Source organism: Antedon bifida, chromosome 1 (assembly GCF_963402885.1).
Source record: "Antedon bifida chromosome 1, ecAntBifi1.1, whole genome shotgun sequence".
NCBI lineage: Eukaryota > Metazoa > Echinodermata > Crinoidea > Comatulida > Antedonidae > Antedon > Antedon bifida.
The window spans coordinates 8,846,682-8,858,417 of NC_136226.1; the positions used below are offsets into that span (position 1 = coordinate 8,846,682).

General features: G+C 32.7%; 2 protein-coding genes across 3 annotated transcripts in view; one reads left to right on the plus strand and one right to left on the minus strand.

Moving 5' to 3' along the window:
- Nucleotides 1-4,451, plus strand: part of LOC144840711 (zinc phosphodiesterase ELAC protein 1-like) — a 37,691-nt gene extending 33,240 nt beyond the window's left edge. The window contains exons 10-11 of one of the 2 annotated variants that reach the window (XR_013611949.1): nucleotides 2,785-3,355; nucleotides 3,662-4,451. The gene's annotated coding sequence lies outside the window, so the exon portion shown is untranslated. Of the gene's footprint in view, nucleotides 1-2,784 lie in introns of both variants that reach the window. The other variant, XM_078696684.1, reaches the window with a different exon arrangement.
- LOC144840670 (uncharacterized) overlaps nucleotides 1-11,009 on the minus strand; it is a 40,046-nt gene extending 29,037 nt beyond the window's left edge. Inside the window, exon 1 of the mRNA XM_078696645.1 lies at nucleotides 10,760-11,009. The gene's annotated coding sequence lies outside the window, so the exon portion shown is untranslated. The remainder of the gene's footprint in view (nucleotides 1-10,759) is intronic.
- Nucleotides 11,010-11,736: the final 727 nt, after the last annotated feature.

Genomic DNA, 11,736 nt, shown 5'->3' on the forward strand with positions numbered 1-11,736 from the left:
TAAGTTTTATGAATCAATATGACATTTAACATGCAATTTGAATATATGCTTTTAACACATACTGTATATTATATTATAAGAATTTTGGGTTTAAAGAAATACTTGATATATAATGCACTGTTATAAACAACTTTGTGCTCCAAAGGCTTTCAAATTATGTAAACGATTGAAATGAAAGTTCTAGTATAACAATTCTTGTAATAAATTTATAATAATAATTAATCCAGAAATCATTATCTTCATCGCTTATATAGCACCCACTTCTACTGATTTTTTTTCCTCAACCCAATGAAAATGTATTCATAATTATAGTCTGGGTGCACAAATATAGATATTTTCCCATGTATCAACCAATCATTGATAATGGGTACTCCTAGTATAGCGTGATAAATTATTATTTATGTATGTATTTCAAATCAAACTTTTAACACACATAATACAAACTGAATGATGCATACATACATATTTATTACACCATTTTTATAGTGTTATTTTCTTCATAACAATTTAAAGGGATGTTCATGATCAGGAAAATCCCAATGGGAAAATACACATAATTCTGCTTATTGTTTTGTTTTAGTCAGTAGTTTTGTATTGCTGTCTAGGTTTTTGTGTCAGTGTTTCTATTTCCTGTATTTATGAGAATCACCCTTAATTGCCTAGAGTGTTTATAGTGGGCCTACTGTATAGTGACAAATTACTAAATACATTTTTTTTTTCTGGTATTAACCTCGGCATAGTTCATTTTATTTGTCAAAAATCATGTTGAAAAATAAATTGAACTATTGTATGAGGTTAAGTACTGTTAAAAAAACAAATAGTACTGTACCTAGTTTACAAGGATATAAAGTAATGGAATATAAAGTACAGTATATAGAGGACCCCTTATCAGTTCTTTTGCAAGAAAAAAGATTATCATATCATATCATTATAATATGGATTATCCACTGGAAAGTAAATAAATATAGAGTACTGTAGTTTTCAGAAATATTCAAAAATAGTGACTCGATCACTTTTAGGTACAAAATAAACGGAATTTCATCTTAGTTCTTGTAATAGCGATTTTCGTTTTCCCGGCACATATGCGACTATGCAGCTATTGAGTCTAACAGTCATTCTACATATTTCCATATGTTTCTGAGTGTGCGCACTATGACTTTTCGGCTCTACGTCTGTGTAGTCAAGTGTCACATTGTGAAAACGAAAGGTTGCTATTTATCAGTACAATCACGTAATATGCCAAATAATTTTTTTTTGTAGAATTATGTAACTAGGTTACATTTTATAAGCAATAGCATGGTAGTGTTTGATCATAATGTTTTATTACCACTCTTTCATCTTTACAATAATGATATAGTATTATTATCTGTCATAAAATATGTAGGTATATTAATAGGTTGAGGTATACTCAGGGGCGTTTAAAAGTAAAAAACTACAAGACATACATAGTTATGCAAATCAATAATGCCACCCTTTAATATTGCCCATTGGTCATACCCACCAGGCCCCTACTTGATCATACTGTATTATGCTCTGTGTACTGTACACCATAGATTATATAGCACAGCTACGCTGCCTGTAATCCCATGGAAGCCATTCAAGCGGACATTAGCCACAATTTACCACAATCATCCAGGTATTTTGTCCATCTGAATGGCGTCCAACTTATTTATCTTGCGGCGCTATACAATCTTTGCTGTAAACATTAATTCAACCCATTTCCAAGATAGAGGTAAAAGTGAGGATAATAGAAATTAATAGATACAAATTTCTTATTTATAATAATTTATAACTTAGAAATTGTATAAGCAGTCAACTTCCCTCATTATCATGTGTCTAATATTGGGAAAGTAAAAGAATATATCTAAATTTACAGAAAAAACTCTAAACTACCCAGTGATAACCTGGAAATGAATTAATTAATTTATAAATGGTGAAGATGAGGAAATACGTTACCTAATCAAAATCCATGCTTAAATTGTACAATTCTTAGCTTGTCAGAATACAATGAATTGTATGCCATTCATTTTACCACACATTGACATATACTATGTGGTCATAGTCTCTTTGTATTTTGCATGATGAGCAAATAAGACATTTAAATAACACTCAAATAGAATCTCTACACACATTTAACTTTCATTTCATAAAGGTATTTACGTCTGGATATTTCTGAACAAAGTTTCTGACGATTTCATTATGAACTGCACAATGTACTTCCTTTCATATCATTCGGGAATTTTCTCTGGAAATTTGCCAAAAATTATGATTACATTCAAACAAACTTCTATCATATTTGCTTGTGAACATTTCCCAGTGTGTACCATTAAATTGGGATTTGTTATTGTATGATATGATTCTGATTTAAGTAAAGGGTGTACTGTAAATTCACCCTTTTAAAATATTAGTGTTTTTCTTTTTGTCAATAAGAGAAATAAATACTCATTAAATACCCATGCACCAATGGCAAAATAAAAACAATGTTCAACCCTCAGCCTGCATATGCTATATTATGGGCATACTGTAATCTTTAAGCCCTCATAAAATTATGAGTGAACTATCCACTAATGCATTGGTCCGAAAATAGTTTTAAAATGGAGAATTACGACATATTTATTTATTTATTCTGGTATATTAAAACTTTTCAAAAGTCAGAACAAGAATTATTATATACAAAAATATAAAAATTGTATGAAAAAAGGATATTAAAAATATTGAATTACATATTACATATAAAATTGTCATGGTTGATTGATTTAGTTATTTCTGTTTTCTATTTTTCAGATTCGTTATAGATGTTCAGTACCTAATTGATGCCATATTACAATGGGTGACAACATAACCTACCTCGAGTTCACCGTCACACTTTTAAATAAACAACAAGGTATTGAAATTCAAAATTCATTTATGGCTAAAGTGCTTTTTAAAAGGTAGTCATAGTTACAAAGTAATACAATGATCTGTTTCGCAGCCTACAATTATAATTGTAAAAATAGAATATTATATTTTTATAAACATTATTATAATACGATGTGCAGGGTTCAATGAACTGTATGAAATGAGTGTCTTCTGCGGTTACGCTGGAGGACCAATAATTAGCATATTAATGAGATGTGCATTCAAGCATGACATTTCCTAGAACATGAGACGATATTTAATTTTCAAATGAATTACAAACCAAACAACATATATTCTTATAGTTTTTTTAAATTATATATATTATTATATACCCATGAGTACAAATGTGTGTTGACTCAGTGCTATATTTAGAATGTGTGCTCACAATGTATAGCCTGTTCATTCTCAGGGGATGGCTAAGCCATATACAACATCTTAAGTAATAATAATAATAATAGTTCATTCTTATATAGCGCATATAAGCAAGCTCTCAATGCGCTGAACATTATTACCCCAGTCATTTCCTGATCAAACACCTATGGAAACATACTCCCATATATGCAGCTAGTAATCAGCGCAAAGTTGTGTCTGATCTAACCGGGTACCCATTTATACACCTGGGTGGAGAGAGGCAAACGTAAGTAAAGTATCTTGCCTAAGGATACAAGCAATGCGGCGAGAGTTGGATTCGAACCTCGGTCTAACGATCAGTAGTCGAACGTCCAACACACAGCGCCACACGCCCTTACTTACTTAAGTGTAGGCAACGATTAAGAGGATGGGGGAAACTTTCAAGACCCAACAATGTGTCCTCTTTATAGAGGTGCGCCTGAATAGGAATTGGCCTTAACTTAGTGTTAAACAATAATATATTTCCCCCAGTTTGTTTAACATGTGGGTCCCCTTAATAGTAGTGGTGTTCCCTGAATAGTGATTTCCTAAAAATGTAGCTTGGTAGACAGTGTATTCTTATGTATATAATTAGATATATTGTTCAAAGGCAAATTACTGAAAAAATGACAATGCTGAGGCTGGATCTCAATGGAGCAAAAAGCTAAATCAAAACAATAAAGTAAAACAGCCAGAACAATTTGCAGAGCTTTCGGGTATTAATTAAATATATTGTGTTATTTTTATCTATAATTTAAGTCAAAATAATTTAAACTTGCTTAGCTGTTTGATTCTCATTGGTTCTGAGATAACGTGTGTATGAATAATAAATGATCAGCTAACATTTAAATTTCTTGGCTTATAACATCATATAACCGTCATATTATCATTGTTGCCAGAATCTCACGAATATTTTCAATAATTGAACTACAGTCTTCCATAATTTATGGATAGTAGATTTCTGGCAATAATTCTAAAAATATCCTCAAACGACACGGCAAATAACATAATCATCTCATTGATGACATGATTGGAAAATATCACTACAGGATTTTGACCAATTGCATCATTTTCCTCATTAGTTTAGTACGTAAAATATAAAAGTGATGTTTTAAAAGCTTTAACATGAATGTGATGATGTATTTAAAAGATTCACGAGGCAAAAAAGGAGATTTAAACATCGTGAAATTGAAATATTCTAATGATTTTTTGTTATTAAAATGTATTGAGAATCTTCTTTTCCTATCTTCTTCTCTGCCTTTATATTTACATCTAGATTTATCAACAAATGTTAGCTTTCCAAATGTTGAAAATACAAAACCCATCATTTTCTTATAAAACGAACAAGGGGAAATATTATGTTATAAAATCAACCCCTTAATAGAGGTTCAACTGGCAAAATGACACAAGGCCTTGCTTTAAGCAAGTTACTGATATTTCAGACACCTCACCTCCCATATCTAGATCTCATTCTATTTCTCTTCTACGGTTTCAATTCAAACGCCTTATTTACAGATTCATCTTTGACTAACAGCCCTAGACAATATCATTGTTTTGCCAGACAAATGTTTCTTCTTGAGATAACCCCACTGGGCTTATTTGCGAGTATTCACAGTGCAATTCTATTGTCAATAAATAGTGTCTGTTAAATTAGCTGTATGGAAACCTGTTAGCATATCCGGGAATAAATAGATACGTAATTAATTAAGAGCGAAATACAACACCCAGATATTGATTTTTTCACAATAGTTGATGAAGTTGGTATCTTCGACTATGTCTGTTATTGATGTTAAATTGAATATTGGTATGCTAATCTTCAAAACATACATTTGTGCACGCGCGCAACCAGTCATACTTTTTATTTAAATACAAACTGTATTCCTATTAGTATTACTGTACTTCCCCCAAAATGCGGGAGTTGGAATATGAGTGAAGTCTCTTCATTTCGTATTAATTCAATTATTTTTATTGTTTGTATATTTTGTAGCTATTTATTTAGTTACTAAAGACCAACATAAAAACAAACATTATTTTAATGTTATTTTAGTGAAAGGTTACGGTCATTTTGAAAACTGCCAAAGACCTTCATTCGATTAAAAATTCTTTAATTTGCGACCTATAGTTTTCACCCTGCCTTTTCTTCAACGACCAAAGTTATCCACATTTTGACAATCATATATTGTTCGGCTCGCATCTTCGAAAACAAATTTTACAGTTAATGAATTTGATATGACATGTCTGCTGTCAGCATCGATATTTGACAATCTTCCCATGTACAGTTATTACTGTTCAACCGAAACTAAGGGATTAGCTAGAATTACGATATCGATACATTCACTATCCTACCCTTTACTAATTAGAGCTGTCAAATGTACGCATAACATCATTATTTATAAATACATCCAAAAGGTTAAGCTAAATGCATGTGTTTACGCGTTGCGGTTGATATGATATTTATAATATCTGTCGAGAGTGTATAAATTGAACGCACTGTATTATTGGGGCATCCAAAAGGATCTTCTTATATCTATATTATGAAATCCAGTAGAGGAATTGGCCGCTTTTATGTCGAGCGAAACTCAAAAATGGCACTTAAATTTTCGATGCGTGGCCCTCGAATCTCAACATAATTGACAACCATCCGATGGGTAGAAATTGCCAAATGTAGGTCTATTATTTGTTTACATTTTTTTTCCTCTTTTTTTTTTTTTTTGGTGAAATTAAATTTTGAGTGCCATCCAAAATACATTAATATAAACATATATTAATATAAACACAATGTACGTAGGCTTCTTTTATTGGCATATTGCGTATGCCTCATTTACATAATTTATAACATATTTAATGTTTAGTCAGAATTGTCAAGATGAATCTCATTAAACAATGCAGTCTACATCTTTAGACGACTCAAGTAATTGTCTATACGTTGGAATTCAATGGAGGTCATATCGATCTCCAGTCATTAATATCGGTTGACCTCTAAATGACGTCTTGCGTTTAGGAATGGTGACCGATTCATACCTACATAATATTTCTCTGTATTTATTAGTAAACAGAAAAAACATCAATGAACGTGCATTTCGTTAAGCAGAAAATACTGTCAATTAGTTATAATCGAACCGCATCATTTTGTTTGGTGACGTTTATATAGAAACATGCTTGCGAACAAAATTACACGTGACAATCCTGGAAACAAAACTGGAACTAACTAAACAAAATCCCAAAATCTTCTCAAACATAATTATATACGAAGGAGTTGACGTATACGGCCTACTATAGATTTGCACACAAAATACAGGCATGTTTTTAATGAACATTATTGTTAAGAAAGTTTATTCTAACATTTATCCAGGTAGGTATTAATCCGACACGTGTTCAAACCATGGAGCTCCATGTTCAGACTACATACGTTTTTCGGGGAGCCTCCTCATTACATCACATTAATGTGCACGCATCCAACATAAAGCTCTGTCTACACTATCAAACTTTATATGACAAAACAATGTGATGTGCCCATATATGGACATGATCACATCACAGCATATTTGGGCATATCCATACCATGGGCATATCACACTTTTTGTATAGTGTATACAGAGCTGAACACTTTAACACTACCAATTTTCACAATTTTTTCCTTCGGCCGCCTGACTTGAATCCAGCGTCAGATGGACGTTAAACAGCGATATTATAACTTATTTATTATTCACGATCATCCATTATTATCAACGTCTTATAACACACATAATAACCCATCAATTATTAACACATCTTAATCTAACTAGGCCTATGTTATTGCCGTCCGGATATCCAACAATACAATAATCAACGATCAATAATGTATTCTTTATCGTTTCTTTGTTCACTAGCCGGCGTTCTCATTGTTAGCTATACAAAATGTGCGTAGATGCCTCTGTCTCATCTTAGTGCCTCTGTCTCATCTTATTGTCTTCCTTGGTATAGGTCTAGCAAATTTCTCTGAAATAGACCTAGGCCTAATATTGTGTGTATATTATCAAATTCTTTGCTATTATGTTTAAATGTGTTGCAATGTAATGTCGTGGCCTTGCCTCATGTCAGTAATCTCATTTTCCTCTTGTTTCTGCTCTTGTTTCCCTGCCCTAATTTCTAAAATAGTGAGGTCCTGTATCCTCTTTTTGTATTTAGTCGAAGGTCACCGACCTCAAATATAGCCTACTTTCATAATTATATTATCGATTACACTAATGTGATGATTAATTTCATTCAACAACATTAAGAATTCAGCTTTGCGACATTCGTAACAAAGCTGCTTAAGAAATAATATGGATTAGCGCAGTATACAATTAGCTTAATGCATTATGCGCATATAAACTACAACAATAGCAGTACATTATCATTTCTGTACTGAACCCCTTTTTAGTCCATATTCGCTGAAAGAAACAATAATGATATTGTCATCCTTCCGTTGATTCATGTGGAACCCGTAACTGCGCGCGCAGTCATGTGACCGGAAAAATTTGATCAGGTGTGTTGAACCAAGTTCACATCAAACCTGATTTAAATTAGAATAAATTTCCCCTTCTTCTTATCATAATACTTCAAGTTTTGCATTATGGTTGTTGAGTATTGAAAACGGAAGTAACGCCATTCATTCAATATAACCATACGTAGGCCTATATCACCTGTATGTAAAGGCCATTTCTGCTTTGTTTGAACTATATAAACCACGGCCCATATTCCTTAAATTATTAATTCGAGAAATATAATACCGAAACGCCTAAACTATGTAAAATATAAAAGTAGAAATTGTCAGTGACGATATTAAAAAATAAACGCAACACGAGTGCGTTCTAATGCAGTAGATTTAATGAACATAGGCCACGGGATTTCTTTCCATATTTTCTTATATCCAGCAAATCCGTGCCTGAGAACGAAACTGACTATCCTAAATACTGTATATAGATAAATAAATCTTGGAAAATAAATGCGATGCTTTGTCGTATTATTACTTTCAATTATTCAATGAAGGAAAAAGCTAAGATATGACTTGGCTTGATTTCGATCATTCCTTGTAATTTGTGACCTAATTTTCTAATGATAGCTATTTCTTTGTCTTCAAGTTAATTGATTGAAGAGTCGCTTAGATTCAGTTTGAATTGTAGTTCAGTCATCGTCTCAGGAGTACATCGTAAATATTTAGGTTAGATTTTGCTATAACGTGGCCGTGGTGTTTTCATCGATTTATGAAACTGAATTAAGAAATGCAAGACGAACCCGAACTATTTTGTGTAAAGAACGTGCCATAATTATGTTTAATTCTATTATTCAAATCTACGATTTAATCCCCTTACTGGGGCGATACAACCATCACTGTCTGAAGCATTATCGTCACTATCCTCATTATCATCATCACTGTCACCAGAATTATATTCATCACCATTGCCATCAATATATTCGTTAGTATGATCGAATTATTCATAACCGTACATCATAACTCATCATATCGAAATGAAACAGATACGGTACACATAGCTTTTCCTAAAATGATTTCATACATCTCTGATTGCATTGTATATGTAAGGTCAACCAAATAATAGTCTTCTTCATTCCATATTTAGTCATAATGTACGAATCCACCCAACATACTAATTAACATAATCAGGTGGAATAAGGTGAATGAACATCATTGGTTAATTTCTAGTCTTCGTGTTCCCAGCGCGTGTGTTTTTACTCGACCGTGTCTGCTGGCTTTAACATTGTTGAAATCCAACAGCAATTTTCCTCGTCTGATATCCATCTCTTTATATTAATTAATATACATCCATACCTAAGATAAGCTATTTATTTTCGCCGTGAAGCTTTTATTAAGATTTGAACTCGTTTTACGGGCCACACCCAAGTAATTAATACATTATCTCCTAATTTTAGTCGTCTGGTATTAACTTATATCCAGAAGCTTTACGTACACAATGCATTTCAAATGCATCGCAGTAATGGAGTAGATTTCCGAAAACAACTTTATAGGCTAATCTTAAAACGTCGGTTAAGGAACATGAATGCAAGCAATTCGGTAATAGGGAAATCCCCTTCGATTACGTCATATGCTAAAAGGAAACCCGCATTCCCACCGCTCCCCGAAGCTTCTTATTTAACCATAGAGATCCTATAATATCTCTATGATTTAACAAAAGAGATAATTAGATCTTTTTTTATCTTTATTAAATTATAATGCATCTTTGACAACGAGAACAATACTGCTTCGTTAAAAGACATCGAGTTCGATGCCCTTTGTATAAAAGATACAACGGCATTGTCCACATTAGCTCAACCACTCAACGACACAATAATAATGTTACAATGCAATATTGGGCCGCAATTCCAGCGTTATTAGTGTTCGATAAAATAATGGTTCGGGCGTCAATCCAGTACTTTCCGATGGAAATTGCGTTACTTTGTGTTTAAAGTGCAGTAATTAGTCTATTGACGAGTTTATGTAAACACGCTGTACTATTGTGGCATAATAATGTAATATGTATAATTTTGTATGCTCCGGTTACTTAATGGTAGGCCTACTAATAATATTTATTTAGAATAATATAACCAGGGAGGTATAAATACTTCCCTGATATAACTATGCAGGACACCTTTAAGCAAACAAAGTGTCCCCTTAACTTAATACGGGTCTATATCTATCCCCTGGATAAGACTTGGTTGTAGTATTAAATCATACATTCCACATGAATCGGGTGTCCCAAAGGATGGATTCTACTACTGTAATTATATTTTCACCAATGAATTTAGAGTGAAATCAACATAAACAAATAAGCGATACTACCGTTTATGATGATGAGTTGTTATTACTTGCATAAACTCATTGTTTAGTATAATATATCACATTAATATTATGATATAATTAGTTAAGTAAAAAAAAACAACTCAACTATATTCCCCTGGTATTGGTCCTACCGCTTAATGTAATTGTTATTAGCGACGTGGAGGATTACACCGTATTCGCTATCTATACCATAAACGCGGGGCAATTTACATAAATTGCATTTTAAATAGATGGTGGATTAGATGACGTCTGGAACTTACTGGATCATTCAACAGTTACATTATTTCTCTTTATATTGGTACATGATATTTTGTACAAGGTCAGAACCATTAACAATGGATATTCTTTTCATGCAATCCAGGTTCCACAACCATGACACCGCGTTACGTCACATTTATCACTTAAACCAGCATCTTGTAAATAATGTCAATTAAACCATGTAAACATGCACCATAAAACATAATATAACCATGGATATATTACCTCCATGATATATTAACGTAATATGCGCACGTATGTGTTTCCTTTTATTTACAATACCATTACACTATTTCAGATGCATATTATTTTAATGTATTATGATTAATGCGGTGAGGCGGCAGCAAGGAATTAAGATGCAACTTTAGAATTAAATTATAATTTAAGATGTCTTACCTTTTGTATATAAAATATTAATTCCTTATGATCTTGCTTTAAAAAACGCTAGATCCAAGCGTGCTTCTGATAACACAATGTTTAGCTTCGGTTTATGAAAAATTCAAGAAGCAGGTTGCGCGTAATGATATGAGCGGTTAAAGGCCAAAATGCTGCCAGCAGACGATCTTATCGCTGTTCTGTCAACGATATAAGAAATCGATAATCGGTCTAGCGTTTATTATTATCAAGTTATCCAATCATGTGACGAGTTACAATGTCTTCGATTTCTACCGCTTCCCTAGTCAATAGGCCTACCTCTTTATGCGTTTCAATGTTACGGTTACGTAATAGTTGGTTGTTGATAAAGAAGCCCTGGAATATTTTAGCGCAGTCAGTAGTGATGACGTCATGAATTTAAGACGTGTCGTGCCTTGAGTATTCACTCAGATTCACAATGGGAACTAAACACGGTCGTTTGTTTTGTAATGTTCTATTGTGGTTGTGAAAATATAAGTTAGATGTTTAATGATTCCCCCTTTCCCGCATTCAAGTTTGGCTATGGTTACACTGATCCAACATTTTGCGTTTCGGACAGAACTGGTTACTATGGTTGTAAAAGAAGGTGATAACTAAATTATACGCATAGGCCTATATGCCTTGGCAGTTTCAAACATTTCTACCTTTTTATTTGTTGACATAACTGGTATTATATTATAAGGTTACATGCGCAGACACACGTAATATATTCCGGTGCATTATGTATTTTGAAAAGTCGATATTTTTGCAATATTTCGAAAAAAAATTCCTGTACTATTACAGTACAGATTTGACGAAAGTTATGGCCATTTTTTTACATAACTGATTACTATATCATGAATTAGCAAATTTCGACCCTTTTATTTTTCGACATAATTGGTTATTATATCATAAATATGCATGCGCAGACGTATATAATGTGTTCTGCGCATGTTACCTCAATATTATGTACATATTTT